At 27.6% G+C, this 25,606-nt stretch overlaps 1 protein-coding gene across 2 annotated transcripts in view; it reads right to left on the reverse strand.

The window, feature by feature from the left end:
• Positions 1–24,814, reverse strand: part of chas (chascon) — a 77,929-nt gene extending 53,115 nt beyond the window's left edge. The window contains exon 1 of one of the 2 annotated variants that reach the window (XM_071182331.1): positions 24,699–24,814. The gene's annotated coding sequence lies outside the window, so the exon portion shown is untranslated. Of the gene's footprint in view, positions 1–24,596 lie in introns of both variants that reach the window. The other variant, XM_016047971.3, reaches the window with a different exon arrangement.
• Between the last annotated feature and the right edge of the window lie 792 nt (positions 24,815–25,606).

The raw sequence follows: 25,606 nt of genomic DNA on the forward strand, positions 1-25,606 counted from the left end.
GCTATAAATATAAAAATAAATACTAATCTTACCTCAGTACATTATCCAGTTATTATCACAAAAAATAAATGGATTTTGAAAATAAATTGACTTTTTGTGAAATTAAAAATAAAAATGCGTGTTTTTGAAACATAGCAATATTGCTAAGATAATTGTTGTAGACAAATTATATGTTGAAAATCTACTTTTTTTTTTCTCAATGTGTAAGGGTTTTTCTTTATATGAAACTACAATTATTGAAGTATTAGTTATAGTTTGTAATAAGTTCTTGTAAAGTAAAGTTCTTGTAAAGTCTTTGAAAGTAAAATATTAGTTTATTCGAAAAACAGCAAATTTTAGATTATATTTTGGTCGAAACAAATAATAAAAATACTTAAAATACAACGTATTCACTTAAATAATTACATGTTTTAAAATGCAACACATTAGTGTCCAAAAATTTAAAAAAAATTTCTTTTAATAAAGTTCAATGATAACAGCATAGACCTGTTTTAATTTGAATATTTGACGCTAAAATAATGTGTCATTCATAAATTAAGCAACCTGTTTCCAGCAACAACAACAAAAAAGTAATGAAAGTGTCACGGAGCAAGCAGGCGGTGACAAAGGTTACGGAAGTTTAAACTCCGTGTTATCTGTTTAAGGAATGAGGCAATAGAGAGTTAGGGCAATTAAACACTAAAGTAAATGACTAATGACTTTACCAGTGAACTCTACCTGTACATTTGTGAAACCTACTCGCATTGCCTACATAATCAAGCTTATAAGAGATTACCGGTTTTTAGAATGAATTTGGGACAACCATAATTAACTCTCGTGGAAAGCAGACGATTACGAATAAACTACCTGTATTAGTAAGTGATATTCTGAAAGATCATTGCCATTTTGGAGTCGCTTCCATCATCCAATTAACCTTTGTTGTTGAGAATAATAGTTCAAAATACTATTCTATTTCCTTATTGCCGATGCAGCAAATAGTTTTGTTATTTGTCTTCAGCTGAGGTTTTCACTTCTTTTAAAAATATATCTATTTTTACATGTTCTTGAATGTTCTAAAATGTATTTTTAAAAGCGTGCATTTAGCAAATTTATTACATTAAAGCTAAAAAAATAATTATTCACGTCAGAATATATACTAAATATACTATAAAAATATCCATTTATTTATTCTAACATAGATTCAGAGAATTTAAATGAATATTTCCATTTTAAAATATTTTTTAAGAACTTAGTCAATATACGAATGCTAAAGAGAATTAGGCCTAAAGTGCAGCTCAGCTTCAAAATTCAAATAATAATGATCGAATAATATTTTTTCTTTGAATATTCTGCAATGTTTTTAGGATACTTGAAAGCCTGTATTTTACTAATACAATATTATTGAAGGTTAAAAATATATAATTTGTACCGTAATAAAACAGCATAAGAAAAATTCGTTTATTCTCACATTTTTTTTAAATGAGTTATTCTATTTTTAAATAATTTTCGAAAACCACTGCGAATGATTCTGCAAGTAGTTTACCCATTGAATAACAACTAAAATCAGAAAAATACAGTAGTAAACAGTAGTATTCAGAATAGTATAAAACATTTTGCACAAAAAAATCTTCATACAATTATAAAATGCCTTTATGAAAAGGTACTTCCATGCAAAAAATAACTTTCAGTGAATATTTAGTATTTCATTTAATAATAGTCGAAAAACTTAAAGTTGTCAGGTATACAATTTTTGCATCATTTTAAAAAAAATGAAATTTTACATGGCAAAATGTAAATTTGAGGGAAATTGCTCCTAAAAAATTGAATTTTAAATATAGGATTTTTTTAAAATTCGATTTCTCAGAAAGTATCTCACGAATTTTGCTCAAATTTTGCATTTTGCCATCTGAAATTACATACTTTAAAATGATGTAAAAATTTGTACACCTTTAAATTCAAAATTTTTTTGCCTGTTATTAAACAAAATAATAAATATTCTCTAAAAGTTTTTTTTTCGCGTAGAATTATCTTTGCAACGAGAAATTTTATTAATGTATGCAAAGATATTTTGATTCGCGTAAAAAGTTATCGAAATATAGCTAAATACGCAAAAAGTAAAATTAACATTAAGGCGTCCAAATTCATAACCGCTCTCCTGACCTAACTATTGGGACCATATTTCCCAGATTACGGCTACCCTCTATAATTTAAGGCTCAAAAACCCGATTCCGTTGAAATAAATTTATATTTACTCACAGAAAGGGCATTTTTGTGTCTGATTTCATAACTTAAAATATATTCTGCACTAAATAATTAGTATTTTTGAGATCATCCCCTCGAACCATTGAGATTGAGTTCTAGAACGTAAAGATCCGATCATTAGATCTAAAGTTATTCAGGGTGGTCCGTTTTTTTTAATTTTTCGCACTGTACCAACATGAAACAAAAGCTTACAAAATTGGAAATTGCATTATTAGAATAAAACTTTAACCCAATATTATATATTTAAATTATTATTTATTAATGGTATTTGAATTTTCTAAAATAATGAAAACAAATTTTATTTTTGTTTCCACTTAGTTCATTCAATCGACTTCATTTTTACTTTAAATTAATTTAAATTTTTTAATGATTCTGAAACAAACACAATTTTGCAAAATTGCTAATTTTTTCTTTTTTTTTTCATTTAGCTCTTTTCATTGTTAATTTGTCATTTGTTCTAATTTGCTTTAAACAGCAAAAGGAAAACACGCTTTGCACAAGCAATTATTTATCATTAAATCTGTGTTTTTTGGTTGAAAATTCCTTAAGGCTTGTTAATGACTTAAACCCACAAAATTACTCTGTTATGCTTTTGTTAAAAGTGTGCAATTAAATCTAACCATCGGTTCAATTTATTTTTTGTTCCATACACGCCTTTAAAAAATGTCGATGATAAAGAAGAGAGCCAAACGTAAAACTACTTTTACTGATGATTCATAAAAAAATTTATGTGCTTCGAACGCCCACGAGCTCTACCATTAAACACGTGACTTTTATTCAGGTAAATGCGGTAGTTTTCTTTTATTTACAATAAAAACGCAGCAGTAAAACTAGTTTCCTTGGTTTTGATTGAGACATATGTAACTCATGAACGTGATCTTTGAATCAAATGATCAACTTAAACTTCACTTACATTTATATGTTAAAACGTAAATTTATATACATTATTTGAGATGTCTAGGAAATAATCGTTCCTTTACCTCTTTTTAAAGCATTTCGTTTCTATACCTAGGCTTATCTCTATATCTTTTTCATCTTTTTAACAAAAACTTCTAATGGAGAAGAAGGATTATGTATGGAGAAAAACGATTATCTAATTTAAAAATTCAACAATTTATTAATGACAGCAACTAATATTTAATCAAATTATCAAATTGAAACCAAAAACACCTGGGGAAATTATTGTACTGTTTTGTAAAGATATTTCTGGTAAAAAAATAAATCTGCTAAATAAAACCAAAATATAAAGTATTTAAATCATCTGTTTATTATTACTTGATTAAAAACTTATTCGCTTCAAAAATATATAAATAAGAAATAACAGTCGACATGTTTCAAGAGCTCAAAAACAGGCGCCTATTTTCAAGACTTGCCCTATGGTAACGATTTACCGGAAATTCTAATTTTCAAACTTATAGTTTTTGTTAGCACAGATTTAGTAACAAATACAAAGCTGAAAAATAAATTTAACCGAATGGTTTTAGGTGTCATATTACAACTACCAAATTTCACCACATTTGCCAAATTTTAATACACATTATAAAGCAATATTTCATTGACAATTTTACCAAAATCATTACAAAAGTGCTGGTAAAAATTCCCGTGCTTTCTGGTGCTCTCGTAGAGACAGAAACACGGTAAAGTTTACAATATTCTGGTAGTTTTGATCTTACTTTTTGTTTAGTGCAACAATTAATACATCTCGGAATCTTAAGTATTAAACAATTACTTAAAACAATAAATCTTTAATGACTAATAAAGAAACAACTGTTAATTGATTAAAAAAGAAATTTAGTATTATACCATAAAGTGCATTATAGATACTTATTCCTTACATAGTATATTATGTATATTATGTGCATTAATTAAAGCATATTACTTAAAACAATAAGTATTAAATGATTTAAGAAGGAATAAGTGCTAAATGATTAAAAAGGAAATTTAGTATTATAACATAAAGTATATTATAGATGGTTACTTTTCACATAAGGTATATTTTGTTTATCATTTTCTAACATAACAATTGCATCTTTTGATTGATAGTTAAATTTACGTTAATTACTATAATTATATAATTACTATATTATATTACGTTAATTACTATAATATAGTAATTATTATTATAATATTACAGTTAAATTAACATAATGTTTAGTTTGTAGTTATATCTAGTTTTTGCCTTGAATTTATCTTGATATCTCAAATTACTAATTTAACCATTTAAATAAGCTTAAAAGTATAGATAAATTAATGAAATTAAAATTCTTTCGTAAAAATATTTTTGCTAAGCGAAAGTAAACAAATTTATTATTCAAATACAACCTTAAAACTAGTACATTATTCTAGTACATTATATAACTAATACATTATTTAATATTTTTTTACTAAAACAGAAAAATGTCTTTTTCTGTGATGTTCTACAGTGTGCTTTATTTATTCGACTTGTTTGTCTTTTGATAGTTTACATTTTATAATGTTGAAGCAAAAAATTGCAACCTCTAGAAAATCAAAAACTGCCTTTGAAAAAATTCTTCTCAAAAGTTATATTGATATAATTCCTTATGTCGTTACATTTACAAATAAGCGTCAAGCTTTTGGTTCGTTCGTCAATTTCTTAAATAATTTTTCAGACTTTTCAACACTTCCATTGTACTTAAAAAGTGCAAATTAATAAATAAATAAATGCAAACAATTATTTTAAAGAGTTAAGTTAATAAATTGTGTCGTTGATTTTCTTTTTGCCTACATTTTTTGTAGTTTTATTATAAAATTTGAAGTATGCCTTGTTTTTGTGAAAACTTATATTAGTAGAATAGGGTTTCTATTGAGTGAGCTGTTTTTATGTTTTTTCTCTAAAATAGTGTGAAATTTATTTCATTGTCACGCATATGAAAAAAGATAAATAAATATTCTTGATAAGTTCAAAATAATTTTTATTAATTTAATGTATTAAGTTTTTATAGTTATTATTTTATGCTTTTCTGATAAACTTTTCATAGAGTTGTATTTTTTTATCCAAGAAAACACTAATTTTAAAATCTTATAAGAGCATGAAAACTACATTTAATTCGTTCATTAAAATGTTATTTTTAAAATCTTATAAAACCCTGAAAACAGTATATTTTTTTTAAAAAAATTACTTATAAACTTAGAAAAAGCTTTGAAAGTAGTTGCTTACTAAATTTGGTTACTTAATTCAATAAAACACGTTGAAATTAAATTTAAGGAAAAAGTGAGGGAACTTTGAGTGATAAGGATTTTATTCATGACACTAATAATAAATGAAAGCTTATGGTACTTAAAACTTGTAGCTTACACATCTTGCAGCTTATACAACTTGATAGTTTGTTACATTCAAATTTATCTTTGACTCAATTTACTTACTTAAAACCTATAAAAAATATGCTTTTCAATAAAATAAAATTATTATGAAACAGCTGTAAAAAATTTAATAATAATATAGGTTTAAGAATTTGTTATTTTTATACGCATGATTTTCGTTTTATCGTATCATTACTTTGTAAATTCATCTATATAACGGTTATCTGTCATTACTTAGTACCTAATTACTATTATCCTTTGTAGAAACTAAATATGAATAATGCATATTAATATGAAACATTAATTACAAAAAAATACATAATACTACACTGAGATGAAAGGTATGGTCAAAACTACCAGAATATGGTAAAATTTAACGTGTTTCTGACTTCACTGGAATATCAAATAGTTCGATAATTTTTTACCGAAGTGTTTTGCACATGATTTTGGTAAAATTAATAATTAATTACGGTTTTAAAAATTTACTAAATATGATAAAATTTAGTAATTTTATCAATATGAGCTTTTTTTTTATCAGAAACATCATTGCGATTCAGTATTGTAATTTTACTAGCATTTTTTTCATCATATAAAAGATGAGAAATTTACTATTTATATACAAATAAACTTCTCATCTCATTATTTTATACATTCGATTATTGTAACAGATATTTGTTATTACATAATCACTATTACAAATTCTAATGCCATTGAACTAAATAGCAATCACAAAATAAAATATTCATTAATAAAAATTAGTTATTCTAACATTTCATTCGAAATCAGTAATACATACATCCATTTGCTGGAAAGTAGTATGTACTATTTCAAACGAATTTTGAATTTTTTTATTGCCCTATTAGCTCCTCACTTTATGTTTTCAAAACCGCTGTTACAATTATCTTTTCCAAAAATTGACTCAAAATTTCAAATGAATTTTAAACTATTTCATTACTTTATGAACTAATCACTTTACGAGGGCAAAATCACTAATGCTACCTAGTATTTATCTCTCCAGGAATTTAATCAAAATTTCAAAGAAATTTTGAACTATTTTATTGCTTTATGAGCTCATCACTTTATGATGTCAAAACTACTGATATTACCGACTGTTGTCTTCTCAAAAAATTGAATAAAAAATTTCAAAGAAATTTTATTTTATTGTTTTATGAGCGCATCACCTTATGATGTCAAAACAGATGTTACTACCGACTGTTATCTTCTCAAAAAATTGAATACAAAATTTCAAAGAAATTTTATTTTATTATTTTATGAGCGCATCACCTTATGATGTAAAAACAGATGTTACTATTGACTGTTGTCTTCTCAAAAAATTGAATACAAAATTTCAAAGAAATTTTATTTTATTGTTTTATGAGCGCAACACCTTATGATGTAAAAACAGATGTTACTACCGACTGTTATCTTCTCAAAAAAATTGAATACAAAATTTCAAAGAAATTTTGAACTATTTTATTGCTTTATAAGCTCATCACTTCATGATGTCAAAACTACTGTTATGATCCACTGTTATCTTCTCAAAAAATTGAATCAAAACATGCAATCTATATTTACATGGAATATTAATTCCCTTCAATTAATACCATGATTTATTTCTCGCGATTATTTTATCCGATTTAATTTTGGGCGTGGTGAAACTTCGAATATGACTCCAAACAATAAATAAAAATGAGTGGTAGCTTCTTATCCAACTCGATTTGAACTAGATTTCATCAATGAAAGAAAACTTTTCACGAGCGGGCGTGAGTGTGGGTGTTCTAAAGGTAGGCAGGTAAGCAGAAGGCTTATACAGGTAAGCCGGCGTCTCGTGATGCCTATCAACTAGATAAGCCGGTTCTTTTTTCTTTTTTAAATTCTTTTTTTCAAGAAACCAGATATTTCAATGAAGGGAAAAGTGGATATCTGTTTTGGAAAGGCAGTGATTTTTGAAGGGTGTGGGTATCCATATTTAAATGAACATCTTTTAATAGGAAAATTAAAATGAAAAACAGACTTGCGAAAAGCTGTATAAAGATGGGTGTTATGTGTTTTATTGCCGTACAGACATCGGCTTATTGTTTTAGTTAAGAGAGTTTTTTTTCGCATTCTAAGTGAATTGCGTAAGATTATGCTCTAAGTTATTGTTAGTTACGCTATTGTGATTGTAATTGCATCAATTACTTAAAAACTTAGTATGACTAGTTGATGTTTTTTGGTAGTTGAGAACTATTAGAAGAGTTAGTTGTTTTTAGGTTGGTTTTTGTTTTTTCTCTTTCTTATTTTTTCAATTTATTTTTTGTGTTATTCAGTTATTTTACTGTATTAAATTAAAATTTAAGATTCCAGCATACATAGTAAAATAACAGTTTAATACTTTTTATTACCACTATTTGAAGATTACATAAGTCACTTTCCTATTTAAGACATTTATCAATTCAAGAGCTCTTTTTTTAAAAGGTGGCTCTTATTTATTATATATAAGCAAGGCAAAATGAGCTGCGCCACTGTTCACAGGGCTACTATAAATACATCAAATGGCAATTGAAAACTTGCCTGCTAGTCGCTACCCACTCGACACTTTTTTTTCATTACATTCATTATTTTTTTAAACAAATAAGGAATTATTATGAATAGTTTATCATATTTTAAAAATTACTTTATTTAATGTAAGTAGTTCCTTAAATTTTTTTTCTCGTTTTAGAAATTGCCATATTTTGAGAAATGCTTCGAGTGAAATGTCTTACATTATTAATATTAGGTTTATTTAGTTGTTTAAAACTTTCAATTTTTAAAAAAGATGACCACGTGTTTTAAAAAGTGGCTTAAAAAAACTTTTAAAAATTCTACAATATTCCACTGACCAATAGCAAAAAATTTCCTTTGTGCCTTATTAATTAATTAATGTAACACTAGGATTAACAGCTAAAGTGCTCACATGTATGAAAAAGAAGAAAAAAAACGGAGGGATGGAAATGGAAATGAATTTAAAAATGAGAAAAAATTTTAATGCAAATAAAAAACAGACCAATTATAAAAGAATTGTTTGTGTTCATATTTAAAAATATTTATACATTCAAGTTAAAAATTCGAATTTGGTGATTAAAGATGTGAAACGTATAAATTTATAATGAAATCATCTTAATTTAATTAGATTTAGAACGAACATAGAATTAAAATATGAAATCCATAACTTCATTAAAACATTCAACTGATTTTAACTTAATTCAACTGAAAATTAACTCTCGAACTCAAATCGGTTTTGATAAAATTGTCGTCCGGAATTTATCCTGCAAAATTACTTAAGTTACTCTTAGTAGCTAATACCGAATGAAGGCAAGAGCTTTTTTTTACTTTTTCTACTTCATTTTTTCAAGGTTTCGATTCATTATTTATTAAAGCATATCACAAAGTCATTTTCTTGCCACATAATTTCTATGTCTTCCATTACTTGATAAACCAAAATTCACAGCGTTTTTATTTTTGTTAATAACTATGCTCATTTTTTTTTTATAAATCTAAGAGACACCTTGGAAGTAAGCATAACATAACAGGAATCGATATCAAATAAAAATACCTTATCCCTTAACTTAACTTTCTAAAAACAAATAATGCAATTTATTATTCATAAAATACAATTGCAATAAAAATTAAAATGCATTAGCGTTGAAAAATTTGTGTACTAATTTAAAATAATACCTTGAAACATTAGTCTTTCATAAGAATCTTAACGTACCATTTAAATTTTTTAAGTAGTATTCTTTTAAACAGTTTAACGTATATTTTTTAAATATTTTAGCATTGAGACTGAAGCATTTACGAGTTGAAAGCTCAAAATTTCTTAATTTTTTTCCTTTTTACCTACAGTAGTACTAACAGCTAAATCTCAATTTTTGAAGAAAGCTTTTAATATATTCAGTAGATCTAAAACATAATTCAGCATTGAAAAATTCTTATATGCTAAAATTTACCTTATTTCTATAGTAAACATCCATTTTATCCACAATATAACTTTCCATTATTTTTTTTTCAAATATGTTCGCAAATGAACGGCGTTAAAAATATCGTTTTATATTACGTAAACAGATAAAAAAATATCGTTAAATTTAGTAATTTATAAAACGGTTGGTTTCAGATAAACTTTCTTGAATTGTATAAATGTAAAATTCGATATTTTTGAAAATTTAGCAGCACGCTGTTCAGTTTTGGAATTATTCTGTTCTCCGCCGCTTTTTAATCACTGATAACTGTTTCCTAAAGAAAACATACGTGAAGAAAGTTAAGACATTCTAGACTTAAACAATATTTATTATTTTATCATTAGACACTAAATGTCTTGATGAAAGTTCTTACTTTCCTCCTTCCTTGTTTCTCTACCCTACGGGTATTTTCGTTGTCTTCTTGGCTTACAAAAATACTTATAATTGAACGTGATTGGAGTAAGAAATAAGTCGTTCATCAGGTGACTTAGAAAGTTTTACTTTTATCAGCTTATCTAAGTAACTGAGCTATCTATTTCTAATTTAACAAAAGTTTATCCACAGTGATTAACATCTAAAATTTTTAAGACCTTGTTTTGTAGATTCAGAAAACATTCACATATCTTATTAATGAAACGTAACGTGTCTGAAAACTAACTATTTTTATAGCAATTACATTTTGTATGTTTAAATTATTGAAAAAAAATTCAAAATTAAATGCAACTTTTTGTCGAAACCTGTGTAAAAATTGAATGGACTTGAGAAAACTAAAACTATCGTCATCTCCATAGAATCCACAAATCTTAACAGGTACCGTCACTACACTTTCTATTACATGATAGTACCGGCTTTATGATAAGTGTGATTTATGATTTTATGATATGAAAGTACCGGTTTTAGGATTTTATGACCCTAACAAGTGCTATCACTATGCTTTCTGTTAAATTATAGTACCTATTACCATGATATGTGTTACCACAAATCTTGACAGGTACTGTCACTATACTTTCAGTTTAGTGATGATACCAATTTTCAGAAACATTTAGTTTATTAAATTAATGAAATGAAATTTCTGTCATATTTGGTGTAGTTTGGTCTTTTATATTTCTGTCCTCAAAACATCCCTTCATTTTGAGGAATCTATATTTATTTTTTGGAATACAGGTTTCACGACTCTCAGGAAATTTTAGTGATATTTGAAGCTTTTACGTCAGATTTAATTTATGAAACTATTCTATTTAAGTACATTGAGTTTGTAATAAAATTTTAGTTTGATTCAATCTATACTTGGATTTTTAAAATGATTTCAACCTAATAGATACTATTCCACACAACACACAAGACACACATCATTACAAAAGAGTTGCAGCAAAAAAATGAACCATTTTCAAGATCAAATAACTTTGAAACAGTTTGTCACGAAAAATATCAACAACAAAAATGGTAATATTTTACGTCTTTACAGCAGTCGATGCGAGCTGGAAGTAACACTATTATCGACCAGCTATCGTTGGGATTTGAACTCGGGAGGTGAGAGCTCTATTCCCTGAATCACCACGGTTCAAGCGAAATGAATTGCCACATTATCGCTAAAGAGGATTTAACCATGTCCGATTAATATATTGATTAAATAACAATCTGACATTTACTGCTGGATGACGATGCAAGTTTCATTTATTTTATTACCCTTACTAGCAGAATCTATCACCATATCATTGCTAAAAACTTTATCTTCAATCCGATTTTCTATTTCTGACTCATCATACTGTGTTTGAAACTGAGTGAGAACTCGTAAGGCCAATCAAACCTAAGGTCCTATCGTATCCTAAATCGCGCATTCAAAATTTATCATCTGTCAAAATTTCAACCAACTAACAGCAAAAACAAGCAAATAAACTTAAAACTAAAGATGATAAAATTAAATTTAAAATAAAAACTAAAACTTCAATTGTGTTTAAAAGAAGAAAATAATATTATTTCTGTCACATATTAAACAAAAAAAGTTATGCAAATCTTTTTCGAAAGACCTCGGAAAATTTTCGATGGTGATAGAAGTCTAAAAAGAAGTATAAAAGAAGTTAGAAGATAGAAGTCTAAGTCTAAGAAGTTTGGTGTGCTCTACGGTTTTTAGTAATATTGGTCTGACAAATACAAAATTATTTTCCCCGCCCTAAATTTTTTTGATGTTTTTATTTTATTTCATTATTATTTTTAACTAACTGGATACCCGTTCTTCTCACAGGTTGAATAAAAAATAAGTAAAGAATCAATAAATCAATTCTGAGAAACACTATGAAATCATGTTTAAAACTAAAAAGCATAAGAGTTTGATGGATGAGCCAAGTAAGTGAAATCGTTAGGGTAATTAATGATTCAGAGAAAATAACAAACACTGGTTGCATCAATCTGGATATGTTTAATGTAACAGAACTGCTTTTACCTTCCCTTTAATCTTAACATAACTAATCACAGCGGTTTTTAGTATGCTTGCATGATTTTTATTTCAAATTAGGTAATGGTAAATAATTTTTAGTCCCTTCTTTAAATAAATTGGTAATAAAGTAGTTCAGATACAACTTTGTTTCCCTTCAGAAAATGTCACTTAACTGGTTCTTCTACTAAATTTGTAAATTAATATAGCTAAAATAATTTTAATTTTTTATTTAATATATCTTAATATCGTAATATACCTTAATAATATACCTTAATATTTATTTAATATACCTATAATAATTACCCTTTTCATGGGTTTACATTATTGAAGTAAGTAAAACACTTTTCTTTGTATTTCATCCCATTAGAATAAAGATAAATGTATTTAGCATCACTTGGCATGATGCTATTGCTCGAGACCAATTCATAATAATCGAAATTTACCACTATTAATTAATTTACTCCAGTACATATCCCTTTCAAGGGGTCATAAAACACTTATTTCCCAAGTATCGGTATTAAAACTGCTTAGTATTGGTGCTATTTTAATAATCATTAAATATATCAATATAATATTTTATACCTGTATTAGTATATTTGGTACAAATTACATAATCCTTCAACATTTGAGTTGTGAAAAATATATTTGTCAGTGCCAGCCAACTAAAGAAAAATTTAAAAAAAAAATAGAATTCTTGATAGAAGGATTTTAAAGCATAACCATTTCTCTATCTGATCCTTAATTTACTGTTAAAATATTTATAAGTAGTGGTGGAACAAAGTTCTTTTAATTCTGATTATATTTCCTACCTTTGCTACCACTGAAAAAAAAAAATTTCTAAAACTACGAAAAACCCGTTGTAGAATTCTTATCAAAACTGCACCAATTACAGTAATACCATTAGTACATGTTGCCCCATCAATCGAACACAACAAACATCATCTGTAAATGGCGATTTTTTACGGTCTTCCTAAACGTATTTTCAATTAACCTTTTCTCCTTTAACTTTGCTTTTTAGCACATAGCTTATTTTATTTTATTTCAATTAATACATATTATCAATATTAATAAAGCGTTAGAGTTAATAATAATATGGTGATTTCTTACGGCTCCCTAAAATGAATAAGTATTTTTTCTAATTATCTCCATCTTTATAAGTATCTCCATTACTTTTGATTTTTAGTACGTAATTTTTCTTATATCAATTAACATAATTATAACACAATATCAATCAACGAATGCTTATATTGCCTAAATTAATTAAGCATTATTGGGGCCAATAATAATATGCCTGATTTTTTACGTTTCTCTAACACGAATTAGTACCATATTCCCATTAATTTTACTTTTGAATGCATTAATATTTTTTTCTATTCAATTCCCTCTGTTTTAAATAAAAAAGTTTTTAGAAACACGTTTTAAAAGAAATAAATTTTAAATAAAGTGCGCGGTATCAGACAACATAAAAGCATTATTCTTTTTACCACATTTATCTAATTTTATCACATATAACACAATCATATTTTACTGTTAATTTTGCCAAAATCACAAGCAAATCTCTTTGATAAAAACTACCAAGCTCTTTGGTGCTACCATAAAGCCAGAAATACTCTAAATTTTACCATAATCTGGTAATTTTGACTACACTTTTTTCTCGGTGTAGTTAAAACCTACCTTTACACCTGTTCAACAACTTTTTTAAGATATTTCTGAAGAACCTTTCTAAAGACATGTATATAAAAGGGAAACAAGCCATTAACAACTCTTATTACCCAAAAACATTCCTAAGAGGTAACCCCACGGCCTCAATGACACCTAACGACTGCTTCCACTCACCGAAATCTAATTCGACAACTCTTTAAAAAAAAAAGAAAATGAAAACCTTCAAGGAATGACGATGTCGCTGGCATGCACCTAATGAACATGAAAACATGCATTAAAAAGAACAATAAAGAAAACGTTAATAAGAAAGTACGATAGCGAAAAGAAAGAAAAAAAATGAAGACTTGAACTTTCCCTCTCATATGAATTGAACGTAAAAGGAAAATTGGGTCATACCAGATGATTATTACGAGTGTTTGATTGTTAGACTGCGTGGGTGTATTAGCCAAATTTTTTCGTCACTGTAGATACAAACCAAAAAGGAAATTCTTGGAATTTGGTAATTATAGTTAAGTTATTCTAATAGGAATAAAAAAATCGTGATTAAAAGTAAAAAATGAATTATTTTCTGAAGGGAATTGGAGCAAATATTCGTACTTTTACGAAACTGAGTTTTTTTTCCCTCTATTAATCATAAAGCTGATAGTGTGACTAAAGTTCTTGTTATTAATCAATTTAATTTCCTTTAATATATGGTTTGATCATCATGTTTAATTACCATAACCAGAAGAATTTTGCAAGGAAAATTTTACGTGACATGATAATGAAAGGTTCATCACTCCTGATTTTTTAATCAGTTTTTTAATCAGTTTTTCACTTTCAATTATTTATTCACGTTAGTTTTTTATTTTAATTTTTATGCACAAATATTATAAATAGATTTACGTATTTAGATTATTTATTTTGAAAAACATTTTTTTTCAATGCCCACCTGGAGAATGACATTTCGTCATACAGGCATCTGAAGGCAGATTTATTGGCCACTCCTTCAGGGACACCATATTATATGGGCCAGCGTTGCTCCTGCAGTAAGGACAGATCGTACAGAGAATGAAAGAACATCCATGTCTTGCCTGGGATTCAAACCCAGAATCTTTCTTATGCAAGGCCAGTTCCCTGACTCCTACACAGGCCGGTCGGCATTTTGAAAAACATAACTATCGTGAATACTCCTTGAGAAGCAAATTTTATCCAAGTTAATTCAATTTACAATCAAACTCTATTAACTTCACACATAATTGTACACAACAGAGAAAATAATAAAATTACAAAAGGACCAAATATATTATTGTTTATTTTACTTTAACGTATTTACAGTATATGCAGGAAAATAATATGTATTTAAAACGAGAGTTATATTTTAATAATTTTTACAGTTTTAATTGTAACTTTTTTTAATTTTAAAGGTAATTCTATGTTTTTCACTATAATTATTTTTTGATTTATAATAATTTAGTTATTTTTTAAGGTCACTAGTTTTAGATTTTCGTCATGATTGCTACTAGTCACAATGATTTTGATCAAGACATTTTTTAATACTTCATAGCTTGCAAATAACATTTTAAAAAAATTAAAACTTTTTTTATAAATCAGTTAATGCTCATAAAACTATAAAGAAGTGCAATTCTATAGAGAAGTGCAATTCTATAAAGAAGTGCAATTTGCGATAAACAAAAAGTGCCCTAGGCTTTCTAGCCCAAGTCAAAAGTAATCCTTCATTTTTAGAGTTAATGTTTGAAGATAAACGACATTATTTGAGGGATTCTTTGAATGATATCACAAAGGAAAAGTAGTCTAAAGTTACAAAAAATTGCAAACAATTTATGAGGGCAGGCTCTATTAAACTTAGCTTGAGCACATACTAACATAGTTCTTTGAGGATGCAGCAGAAAAGCAGAGGAGCCATCCCCTCTGCAGAGGCTCGAAATTGCGATGGCATGTCTTTAGATCATCTCACGGATGTTTCCCAGACCATCGGCCTTACCTTATATTTTAGCTTTATTAACCAGAATTATGCTTTTTTTAGACCAGAAATTCCATTACTATACAAATCGGTAATTTTGACAGAATTTTTTCTTCGCGTGGAACGTCAATTAATATTCATTTCATTTAAATGGTCTCTTTTAACACAAATAACACACTTTTAGTACAAAAATATCAGCAATTGATATGGAGGATTCCTGATATGTGAAGCTTAGATATAACCTTTTTCAAAAAAAATTTATGTTCAAACATCAAAACACTTAAGCCTAATTACAAAACACTTAAGCCTAATTACAGAAATTCCATCACTATACAGATCGGTTAATTTTGACAGAATCTTTTCTTCGTGTAGTACGTCAATTAATATTCACGTTATTCAAATGATCACGTTTAGTACAAATAACACACGTTTAGTACAAAAATATCACCAATTGATATAGAGGACTCCTGATATGTAAAGCTTAGATATAAAGACTTTTTCAAAAAAAATTTGTGTTCAAACATCAAAACACTTAAGCCTAATTAGAATTATTAACTATTTTTAAATACGTTCAACCTTTCTGAAACCACTAAATTCGAATTACAACACGTTTTCAGTTCCCATTCAATTTCGTTCATTGTTGTTATAGAACATCAATTGTTATTCACTTTATTCTAGTAATCACGATCAGCACATGTTTAGTACAATCAAGAAACACCGTATTGCGGCACATCTTCTCCTTCGATTTAAATCATGTCTTCGTGAGAACTCGGCACTCGGATTTAATGCTCCGGTCCATCATCCCTTGTAAAGCCACGAATATAATTTCTGAAGGTAAAGTTGCGACATCGGATTGCATTTATATCTCTTATTTCTGCGTCTTGAAATCCGCTTTCTATTCTTCGGAATTGGGTAAGCTAGACGATTTACGATAATTGAAAAAAGTAGGTGGCATGTTCTCAACTTCGGAAGTAAGCAGTTTGCATTTAGTAAGCCCATCTATGGTATTGATATTCAGAAGAAAAAAAACTTCGATGTAGCGAATGAATTGATTATTTAATTTGCTTTTTGTTGATATAGAATCATTGTAATTAAATATAGATTTGTTTGCATTCCGATTTAATTTCCGTATTGGTCATAAACAAATCATAATCATTGGAAATCATAATCATCATACAATTTCAATCGCATATGATTTTGCAAATACTCCGTAAATCAGATGTGCATCTTTGAAAAGAATTACAAAAAACTTTTTTTTACCTCATTTTGAAATTTAAATCTTTAAAATATTTAATCTTTTAGAATTTAAATCTTTAGAATTTAGAATAATACTTTTAGAATATTCACACTTTTTGTCAAATTGCATAAATTTTTCTTACAAATATTTTAATTGGGAACTTGCAACTTGGGTATTTGCAACTTGTATATATATTTATCGAAGAATAATATTAAAGCAAAGGAAAACTTTGTATTTATACCTTATATAAAAATAACTAACAATAGGAATAATAATAAAACACAGGATTGCTGAAGGGCATTAATTGTCTAGATTCATATTTTCTACTAAAATAACAAAAGCATAGGAAACTTTGCGTTTATACTTTCGATAAAAATAATAAAGAATAAGAATAACTGATAATAATAATAATAACAAAGCTTGGGAAAATAATAAAACATATTAATACTCTGCAATCATATTTTATGTAAGAATAATTTTAAAGAATATGAATATTTTCTATAAGAACAGAACATATTTTTCACTGTTATCTATAACATATATGACAAATTTTTAAGTTTCAAATTTGGTAAAAGTTTCAAACTATTTTTGCATGCCCTAGATTTTTACTAACAAAAAGAAAAGTTCTAAATTAGAAAACGATTGCGAGAATGTATAATTGTATACTTGCAACTCGAAAAGAAGGGAAGTGTTTGTGCCTGATCATGTGATTTAAATCAGATTTAATTGGTTATTGATTAAGCGACGTCACGCCTGTGTGTCGAACCTGATTAGCTTCTGAATCCTCAAATGCCATGATTGCTTCACTTGCATGTATCTAATTATAACATTCAAATTTTAAGCTTTAAATTTAAAAAAGTGTGCAGCTCTTGATCTAACGATCGGATTTTCATGCACTAAAGCGATTTTAATGAATCAAGGTACGGAATTGCTAATTAATTTGTACACTATTTTCATAGACGAAATCAGGCCCAATGACGTACTTTATCAGAATAATGTAATGCAAACTATTTTTACGATGGATTTGGATTTTTGATCCTCACAATATGGAGGGACGAACCGCAACCATCAGAATATGATTCATGAAGAGTAGTTTAGAATACATTTGCGCTAGGTATTAGAGCAGTCAAAATGGCTGGGTCTTTGAATGTTAATTTCACCAATTCCATTCAAAAATAATATTTTTGATAAATATTTATTGCCTCTTTTCATTTTATTTAACAAAGATCAGAAAAATTTGGAACTGTAAAGTGTGCTAATTTTTAACCGATACTAAACTTCATAATTTCAGACGACAAAAGTACAATGTTTGAATAATTGATTGAATAAGTTGATTTAATTTACATATTTATAATTCATCACTTAAATCATTATGATAGCATTTTAGTACGTAAATATCCAATTAATAGAACAAACTTTCTAAAGGTATTCTGTTTTTACTTTGCGTAATGTTGGTACATACGATTAATATGTATTACATACCTCTTAAATACTTTTAATTCCCTTATTTAAGGTTCATCCCTTGAATCATCAAAATCATATTTTAGTTACGTGAATATCTGGTCAATAGGCCAAAACTTATAAAGGTATTCTGTTTTTTTTATATTGCGTAATATAGGTACATACAAGTAGTGTTAAAGAACACTAATGTAGTGAAACACTATAGATCCAAGAGTTATTAATGGTGTTTCACTGTAGCACTTTGGTGAAACGGCACTTTTCACCAAGTAGTGTTAGAGAACATTAATGCAATGAAACACTATAGATCCAAGAGTTATGTACGTTGTTTCACTGCACCACTGTTGTGAAAAGCCATTTTTGTCATTGAGATACACTGAAAGAAATTTCAGTGCGCATTATTACTTAGATTTCACGATTTCTGAGATTCGATTACTTAAGACATTAGAGGTGATCGCAGGACCAAACTGCTCTCCCACCTTTTAAAAACTTTTTTTAACTATTTAAGAGCTACTCATAAAATATTATATAGGTTGTAGAAAATGTTATTCTTGCCAATTATAATTCATTTGCTGTGGTAGCTCATGGGATAGAGTGCTCGCCTCCCAATAAGGTGACCAGAGTTTGAATCCCAGCGGTTGCTGGTCGATACGATTTCCGCACCCGGTTCGCATCGGCCACAGTGCTGACACAGATACACAGATATCCCCAGTGGTAGACGGATCATAAGTTAGAGTCCCTTGTCTTCAGGCTAACTATGGGAGGTTTGCCCGGTTTTCCTCCCCATGTTACGCAAAGGCAGATTAATTCCATCAAAAAGTTCTCCAGGAAGGTAAATTTCTCTTGTTTTCTGGATTGTTCCCTTGTTTTCTGGGTTGGTTCAAAATCCCTGGGCTACGGAGTAGAGCGTTTGTAGTCGTAGAATCAAAATTGAGTCGGCTGTTCAACGATGGTTTTAAAATTAAATAAAATTATAATTCATTTAAACTATTGTTTTTAATTCTTTTTTTAAAGTAAAATTTCTATCACAGTATTTCCATTTCTAATATTTCTCTCCTAATATCTCCATTACTTGTGCTATATTAAAAATTTCTATGTGAAAAATAATTCGGTACAAGCAGCTGAAATTTCATTAAGAAACTCTAGTTAAAGCAATTATATTTGAGGAATAATATTACCAACTTTTAAGCATTTTTCAATTTCTTATCATCTTATAAAGAAAATTATAGATTTAAATAAGATACATTAAAAAAATTGAATAATTCTTGTTAAGTCCTAAACCATTAAACTGGTAAACATCTTGACAAAATATTCGCTCGCACTCTTAAAAAAAAGTCCTTTTATTCTAACTTTTAATCTCAGTTGTATGGCAAAACATAAAAACAAACACTTTAAAAGTAAATATATAATTAATTTAATTGAAGATTAAAGACCTCTGCTAAATATACAGCACAATTTGCCTGATGTTTTGTAAATCTATTCTCGAATATTTTACAAACTATCCCTACCTAATTTTTAAAACGACTAGTTTTTAAAACGGCGATTTTTAAACGAAGAAATACGTTCCAGCTATACTCAATAATGCTTTTAACAATACGTTTCGGTAAAAAAAATTAGTTGCAGTACATTGCGTTTGACAGCAAAAGAAAAATTAAAAATCTGACTAATTTATTTAAAAGAAATAGAGGATTATTTTTTTTAAATCTACAATTTTCCTATGAAACGCGTATCCTTAAATTACCTGCGATTGGCTTTGAATCATTAATCCCAAAATACTATATTTTTTTTCCACGTAATCCATCACTTTACTAACATAATGAAAAAAACGGTGGCAACAAGGCGTGAAACCATGAAATAACGTTGCGTGAGAAACGTTTTAAGCGCCGACAGACTTGTAAAGTAATTTGACAAGTATTGTTGGAATAAATGCAGTGGTCCGTAAAGTGGACATGTGTTTTACGTTTCTTAAATAAACGTTACGGAAACTTTAATCTCCTGTTACTTTACGAACGAAAAAAGTGACTGAGTCAGTAGGATAATAAGGATATTTAGTTGACAGATCAAGCGATGAAGATAGTATTTCCTAACGTACTTGTTTTGTGAAACCATGAAAATCAGTTAATTAATGCTTATTTTTATATAGTTCTTCAAATTGTATCATTTTAAAACGTTTCTGTATATTCTCACAGAACAATTTGTTCAAAGTTAAACCCCAATATTGATGCCTAGAACCATAATAAAGATAAAACTTGCTGCAACCCCAAGGAAAATATGTTTTCTTTCAAGTTATACAATAGTATCGGGTAATCAAGCTTAAAGAGTGCGATAATAGGGTTCGATTTATCACCATTTTAATGTTGCAACAAATTTTCTGATATAATGGTACAACACAGTTATAAAATTTCGACATTAAGAAAAAAAGCATGGTCGAATACGATAAAATTTACCGTCGGTAATTTTTCCCAGAGTGCTTTGGTAATGATTTTAGTAAAATTAACAATAAAATATTGCTTTAAAATAGGTGATAAAATTTGGGAATTTTTTCATAATACCTTAGAGCAGTGTTTCAAAAACTTATGACTTTTGAGTACCCTTTCTAAATTTTTCGTAACGCTGTGTACCCCTAATAAAGAAATGAATGCATTTTTTACTATAAATAAATTGCACAAAAGTTAAAAATCTCAACTGGCTGCTGACACCACTAATTATTAACTGTTAACTCTGCAAAAAATAGATAATTGAGGAATACGTAATCGTAAATTTTCATGTTTTTAAATAAAAGCAAGTTTGTAGCAAGATATTTCGCATAAGAACGCATACCCCCGCTAAACTGTTCCCGTACCCCATGGGGGTATGCGTACCACACTTTGGGAAACACTGCCTTAGAGCATGACTTGAAAAGCATTTATTAGGTTAAATTTAATTTCTGTTTTATATTTTTAAAGAAATGCGTAGTAATACGAACTATAATTTTGAAAATTAGCATTTCCGATAAAACCATAAAAATAAAAAATTACCAAATGAATGGTTTAAATACCGTTCATTGCGCTTTTATTAATCAGAATTACAGTGAGTGTTTTTAACCAAAAATATCATTAGCATAATTTTACCAGATTTTTTTCCTCCTGTGCTTAAATTTTTGTCATATTACATTAAAACACAGTAAAACAGTTATCGGCCAAGGAGTCACAGAGCGTTAAAGTGCCACAATTTCAAAATCAATGGCATTATGGTGGTAATGTAGTCAGCGTTGTGCACGAGCCACCTTTACTTATCAGATAACTTGCACCTATAAGATAGGCACCCATAAGATAGTTGGGCTTTCCCCAGATAAAACCTGTTATGGTGACTATTACGATAGACTTTTTTTTAATTCGGAGCTAACGTAATCAGAGGTATATGAAAATTATCGGACAATTGAGAGATTAAATACAATTTCTTTGTGTACAATGAGCTAAAAAGAAAGCTTTATCATTCTATATAGTTTTTTTTTATCTGATTATCGGCCTGAGTAATTAAATGCTATCTTAATGATTCCGAAGACATACTCTAAATATGAATAATTCGATTTTGAATTTTAAAAAAAAGCATAAATTACAAGTTAACAGCATAAATTACGAACAAAAATTTATCAACATAAACCATAAGTAGAAGAAAAAAAGTTCATAGCGAATGATGAAAAGATGATGAATGTTGCATCACTTATATTCATAGAATGAGAGATTGATTGATAGATAAATTGATAGATATATTGCAAAAGTGTATGGAATACCAAGCAATGGCTTCGCTTATATGCCGTTTTTTATTAATAATTTAAATAATGATTAAATAAGATTAAATATATGATAAAATATAATGATTAAATATAACCAATAAATCCTATTAATTAAATTTTGAAATACACCTATTTTATGAAGTTCTGATATGGATTTGTCATTTAGTACTGCAACGTACTTTTATTTTAAGTTTCATTTTTTCTACCAATAAGCAAATAAAAATAGACGATCAATTATTTCACTATCGGAAGACGTAAGAAATTAATAGTGTATCAGCTATTTTATGTTGTTAAAATAACTTAAAAATCTATCTTTATACTCTGTTGCAAGATAAGAAAAAACCATTATCCTTATGGAGCGAGCCTGTTTGTATCTAAGTGTACGCCACATGAATACTAAGCGCCCAGCACGAACGTGTATCAACATCGCCAGCAAAACGACGTTGTACAGCCTTGTTTTTTCTTGCTTTCGTAAATCGTGTGAAATAGGGAAAATATAATTTATTGAATAAAAATTATAGTTTTGTTTATAAGAATTAATGAAAATGATATCTAAAAATCGTAACAAATATACATCTATCTTTTCGCATTTAAATAAACTGATGAAAGAATAATAAATATTGTTTCTTGCTGACTATCATCTTTTACAGCGAAGCAAAAGTAAAAAAAGAAATTTATCTTGCATTTGATTAGTTCAAGCATGTCAGAATAAGACGCGCCATATTTAGTAGTCCAATCAAACTCAATGCTCTAGCAACTTCATGTGGTTGTTTCGCTTCCACGACCGAATGTTCTTCTTATTTATTGAAATATGGAGTTAAAATCTAGGATTCCTGTAAGACTGCGAAACTATAAACCTTCTTAAGCAATTCTTAGATATATATCGTAAAAAATAGCACGATTAATAACTAAATAAAACGGAACTATATGCAGCCCCGGATTATTATTGAAATCCTATACAGCAATGGCCTTTTCTTAACTTGCAAAAATATAGTTCTGGATTCACCGAATTGTGAATTTCTAAAACTAATGTGGTATCTAACAGAAAAAAGATCTCATAATTTAAGCGTAAGTAATGCAATGATATAGTTATCAGCCATCTCTACCTTTTTGGCAATATTCAAGATGTCTCTTTCAGGTATCGCCTGAACAAGAACAGCTTGAAACATTTTCCTTTTCCATTTTTTAATTGATAAATGTACCACAAATGTATCATTTACCTGATTAAAAACCAGAATTGTGTATAAAAGATATATTACAGACAGGTAAATAAGATAAAGGAAAAACAATATCGCAATCATATATATTTTGTTAATCATATTATTACGCATTTCAAAATAAAACAACATAAGATTTTTAAAAATTTATAATTGTCATATATTCTGCCATATGGAATTTAAAGGACGAATCAAAGAATAAGAATGATTAATTATAAACAAACCCGATATTTAATTGTTATTAAATAATTGTATCATTCATTTAAACATTTTAAAATTAAATTGATTTACTATAAATACACAAAAAGCCTTTTGTTTACTTGTATTACGTGTTTGTTTATAAGGATTTGTTTACAAGGATTTGTTTACTAAGTAACATTCACTTAATTAAAATATGAAAATCGACCCTAGTACTTTATAGTAACAATTTATAACGTTTCGCTATTTCACAAAAATATTCGATTTTATAAAGATTTAACAGTAAAAGAAAGATTATCGAAATTTTTTTTTGATTTATGAAGTGGCATGAACAAAACAAAAGCAATTTTTAAGGTACTTTATCTTTTCATTTTATAAAAATATATCGAATAAAAGTGAAGTTACTTTTAAAGTAAATATTTCTTTGTTTAAAAATTAACAAGAAAAAACAATGTTTACACTTAAGGCATTTTATCTTATTGCTTACCAAGCAGTATAAAATAAACAAAATTTACTTTTAAGACGCTTTATCTTTTTGTATTGTAAAATAGCATAAAATAAAAAGCTACTTTTATGGAATTTTGTTAGTTGGGGTTTAAGAAATAACATGAAATAAACGAAAATTATTTTCAAATGACCTTATCATTCTGTTTTATAAATTGTCATGAAATAAACATAAGTTACTATTAAAACACTTTATCTTTTTTATACAATAGCATGAAGCAAACAAAATTTCCTTTTAAGGCACTTCAGCTTTTTTTTTCATAAAATATCATAAAATAAATAAAAATCACTTTTAAGGCACTTTTCCACATCATTTTAAAAAGTAATTTGCTGACAAACTAAGTTTCGAAAATTTTAACTGAGTTGAAAAATTATAAAAATAAGAAGAAAAAAAAAACAAAAAACATCCAAACATCGTTTTCAAATATATATATATATATATATATATATATATATATATATATATATATATATATATATATATATATATATATATATATATATATATATATATATATATATATATTAACTCTGTGTATTCAATTAAACTTAAAACTGAGAGTGCATTTTTTTTAATATAAGTAATTTAAGCAAGGAAAAAATTCTCACCTGTTATTTTAATTCGAAAAAGAATCATCGCCATCATGATTCTGTTATTTATTTTTATTCTTCCGTGGCAGTAAAACAAATAAACAACTAAACTCAACTCACTCTCATGTGCTTAAGCGAATGTATCCTTCCAAAATGAAAACGATTGTTAACCAGAACCACACTGTTGCCGCCGTACTTTAGGTATGATCATAACATCATAGTTTTTCCCCTATTTGGAGTGAAAACTTGGAAGAGCACGTTTTCGACGAGGTAAGATGTTTGAAAGCGACACCTGTTGGAGATAGGATGCGAACACGTGAATTTTTCAGACGAATTCATGAATAAAACAAATTTTATTTGTAGAATTCCATAAAACTTTCCATTCGAGTCCATTTTTCTTGCAAAAAAAATTTTTTCGCGAAATGTATGGGTTGAAAATCAATATGATAAAACTTGCTAAAATATTCTTTTATTTACTTAACATTTCGACAACATTCAATTGTTTATTCAGATATTTTTAAATTTATTGTGCCTCGAATTTTATATCCTCGAGTGTTTTGTGATTTTTTTCTCATCTTTTCCTCGATTTGTATCCACTGTTATTTCTGAATTCTTTCCTTGAAATTTTCTCAATTTTTATCCCTTGGAATTTTTTTCAATTTTTCCTTGGAATTCCTGAATTTATACAAACGAATTGATCGCGGTTTTTTTCCGTATTTTTTTTCTTTGTGAGTTTGTAAAATGTTTTAAAGACATTTTGACAGTATTCACTTGTTTCTTCAAATATTTCTAAATTTGTTGTGCCTCGAATTTTATATCATCGAGTGTTTTGTGATTTTTTTCCCGACTTTTCCTCGATTTGTAGCCACGGATATTTCTGAATTCTTTCCTTGAAATTTTCTCAATTTTTCCTCGGAATTCCTTAATTCATACAAACGAATTGATCGCAGTTTTTTCCGTATTTTTTTCTTTGTGAGTTTGAAAAATTATGTAAAGATTCGATGAAATCTTCAACTGTGAGTATTGTA

Source organism: Parasteatoda tepidariorum, chromosome 4 (assembly GCF_982258835.1).
Source record: "Parasteatoda tepidariorum strain Cologne lab strain chromosome 4, Ptep-v5.0, whole genome shotgun sequence".
NCBI lineage: Eukaryota > Metazoa > Arthropoda > Arachnida > Araneae > Theridiidae > Parasteatoda > Parasteatoda tepidariorum.